The sequence below is a fragment of the Chrysochloris asiatica genome, unplaced genomic scaffold, assembly GCF_000296735.1.
Source record: "Chrysochloris asiatica unplaced genomic scaffold, ChrAsi1.0 scaffold00052, whole genome shotgun sequence".
Classification (NCBI taxonomy): domain Eukaryota; kingdom Metazoa; phylum Chordata; class Mammalia; order Afrosoricida; family Chrysochloridae; genus Chrysochloris; species Chrysochloris asiatica.
The window spans coordinates 13,995,853-13,999,849 of NW_006408570.1; positions in this window are offsets into that span (position 1 = coordinate 13,995,853).

Below are 3,997 nucleotides of genomic sequence, written 5' to 3' on the forward strand. Positions count from 1 at the left end.
GACTGTCTATGACCCAAGATCAGAGTCACTAAGGGAATCCATGAAGGGTTCTGATGCTGTTGTCTCTAAAAGATGACAAACTATGAGAGACCTGTGGGGGGAGGGGGACGGGAGGGAGAGTCTAAAGCAAATGGTCTCTGTTAGGATGGATCCTGAATCTTATATAAATTTGGACAACCCTTTAAGAATAAAAATACAGTGTTGTTGTTATTGGATGCTATCGAGTTGGTACTGACTCATAGCAACCTTATGCACAACAGAATGAAACACTGCCCCATTCTGGGCCAACCTCACAATCATTGCTACACTTAAGCCCACTGATGCTGCCACTGTGCCAATCCATCTCACTGGGAGTCTTTCTCTTTTTCTCCGACCCTCCATTTTATCAGCTTCTCCAGTGACGAGTTGCTCCTGACAATATGTCCAAAGTATGAAAGGTGAAGTTTAGCCATCCTGGCTTCCAAGGAACACTCTGGCTGCACTTCTTCCAACACAGATCTATTGGTTCTTTTGGCAGCCCATGGGGCTTTCAATATTCTCCTCCAACACCGTAACTCAAATGTATCAATTATTCTCTATGGTCTTCCTTATTCATTGTCCAACTTTCACATCCATATGAGGTTATTGAAAATACCATGGCTTGCGTCAGGTGCACCTTAGTCCTCAAACTGACGTCTTTTCTCTTCAACACTTTAAAGAGGTCTTGTGCAGCAGATCTGCCTGATGCAATACATCGTTTGATTTCTTGACTCCTGTTTCCATGAGTGTTGGTGGTTGATATAAAAAGTATAGTATTACCATTAAAAAGTTAGGTATGAAAATGAGTATTTAGTTAGACTGATAAAAGAAATCACAATAAAGTACATATTTTATGAAAAATATAAATATCATATAATGCAGGAAAATAAAGACATTTTAAAAAATTAATCTGTTGCCTGACATATCTTTTTAGCACTTTTCCTATAGTTTTGGGTTACAAAGACTTTGATTTTTTTCTTCATGTGACAGTAATTACAATAATTTTGCATTATCGATTTCTTTGGAGACTATAGAAAGATAAGTAAGTCTTTCCTCTAATGTGTTTAGCTTGTTTCTCTAAGCTATTGATGAGGCACTCTGCTGGTATAGTGGGTTATGTGTTGGCCTGTTTAAAGCCACCAGCCACTCCACATGAGAAAGATGAGGCTTTTTGCTTCTCTAGAGATTTAGAACCTTGGAAAGTCTATACAGGGTCACTATGAGTTAGGACTGGCTTGACGGCACACAACAACAACAAAGTCTCTTTCAGCATCACAACTTTTCAGTAGTAATGTCATATTTTTAGAATTGTAATCAGATTTGGGCAAACCTTAATCAAGTTTCTTTCCTATCTGAGCTGTAAGAGCTAAAAGAACGGTAAGGGTATGTAGGAATTCTACAAACCTAGTTTGTTGTCTGTTATCCAAATAGTTCTGGTTCTGGGTGTTACAGGTCATGTTCCCAGCACACCATCCTTTCCCAGCTGCCTGTCGGGACTCCAGGTAAGTTGACGGAGTCGGTTGTAGAGCTCATTCCCAGTGCATGGAAGTACCTGCAAATATTCCCTAAACCCACACCAAGTGCAGCTCCAACTCGACTCCTCCTTAGCCCCATCCCCCAAATGAGTAAGGACCCACCTATATACATTGGCACATGCTTAGCCCACTTTAGGACTGCTTAGTGCCTCAGAAACCCTATACAGGGTCACCATGGGTTGGAACTGACATGATGACACTTAACAATAACAACAACAAAGTGGTGGAGGGTAAGAGAATAGCAGTCTTAATTTAGTGATCTATCAATCTCTCTACCTCTATCTATCTATCTATCTATCTATCTATCTATCTATCTATCTATCTATCTATCTATCCATAAATTATTAATGCCACTAATGAGTCAGATGACTCCACAGCACATAACCATCACTATATCTATATCTGTATCTGTATCTATATCTACCGACTCAATGGCACCTACTATGTACAACAGATCCAAACACTGCCAGATCCTGGGCCAACTTCACAATCGTTGCTACGCCTGAGCCCATCTATTCTGCCACTGTGCCAATCCATCTTGTTGGGGATCTTCCTCTTTTTCTCTGACCCTCCACTTTACCAAACATGATATCCTTCTCCAGTGACTGATCCCTCCTGATAATATGTTCAGAGTATGAGAGACAAAATCTGGTCATCCTGACCTCTAAGGCGCACTCTGGCTGCACTTCTTCCAGTACAGATCTGCTTGTTCTTTTGGCAGTTCAAGATACTTTCAATATTCTCCTCTAATACCATAACTTGAGTTCATGGAAAATTTGAATTGAAAAATAATGGAATTTTCCCACAAACTTTTTGCAGTCCCCTCTTATGTTTATATGGCTAAGCTCTTGTCTGCTAACTGAAATGTTGGTGATTTGAACCTACCCAATGTCTCTATGGGACAAGGACCTGGCCATCTGCCATCTACTTTTGTAAAGTTCACAGCTTGTCACGTGGGCTCACTAGGAGTTGAAATCAGCTTGAAGACAACTAACAATAACAGCATAAATAAGCATATATTTTTATGTGTTATAAGATAGTGTGTGTATATGTGTGCATGTGGGCAAATTTTACAAATATCTTTGTCCATGTGAGCCCATTGCTAGGGTCTTCCCAGAGTCAGTGGCAGGAGAGGCCTTAAATCTTACACTTTATTGACTTTTGGAAAATCTGCTTCTGCTATGGTGCTGGGCAGAGACCAGTGTTGATTGTGGATTCCCAGAGCTCAGCTCCTTCTTCCCCTGAAGCGGCTGAGGACTTTTAGAGGCTGTGGTGGTGATGGTGATGGAGCTAGTTTGTATTCCTTCTCTCTCCTTCAGCTGGACAGAACTTTCTCTACTTAAAATGAAAACTGAGGGAGGGAAATTCTTAGATGAATAAAGTATCTTGAAAGGGGGTTGAGAAATAACCACTATGAGTTGGAATTGACTTGATGTCTAGTGGGTTTGGGTTTTGGATATACCCATGTAACCACCACCCAGATGAATATACAAAACATTTTCAGCATTCTGGAAAGTAACCCATGCTCCTTCTTAGTTAATAATCCACCTTTCAACCTAGTTGTTATTGCTAAGTGCCATGGAGTCACTTCTGATTCATAGCGACCCTGTATAGGGCTTCTGGAGAGAGGCTGGTGAGCTTGAACCACCAACCTTGTCATTCAAACTGACCTTTCAGTCCAGTGATTACCCTATAACTCCATAACCAGACTCTTTCCAACCTAGAGGTAACCATTATACTGATTTATATCACCAATGATTAGCTTTTCTAGTTCTTGAACTTCATATAAATAAATATATTCTCTGAATTCATTTTCTAACAAATTACCACAAATTCAGCAGCTAAAAACAATGTATATTATTTATCTTATGGTTTCTGAGAATTGAGAATCAGGATATAGCTTTGTTGGGTACTCTGCTCAGGATCTTGTAATACTACTATAATCAAGGTGTTGGCTGGACTGTGTGCTCATATGGTGGCTTGATTGAGAAGGTAAGAATCTACTTCCAAGCTCACTTGGACTGTTGGAAGAATACATTCCCTAATGGGTGGATGACAGTCCTGTTTTCTTACTGGCTGTTGGCCAAGGCCACTGTCGGATTTAACAAGACACTTGCAGGGCCTTGCCATGGTGCCCTCACACAACATGATAGCTAGCAAGGGAGCAAGGGAGCAAGGGGTGGGGGAATATATATATATATATGGGTCAGAATAAACTTGATGGCACTTAACAACAACAACACACACACACACACACATTCTCTTTAATTTGCTTATATACAGCAACATAATCATGGGACTGCCATGTTTTATTTGTTAGAAGTAAGTGGTGGTTTCTAACAAATGAAGTTGGTGGTGGTGCTTAGATCCCTAGTCTACCCACACTCAAGGGAGGGGATTATAGAAGGACATGCCTTATTGGAATCACTTTAGGATATGTGTGG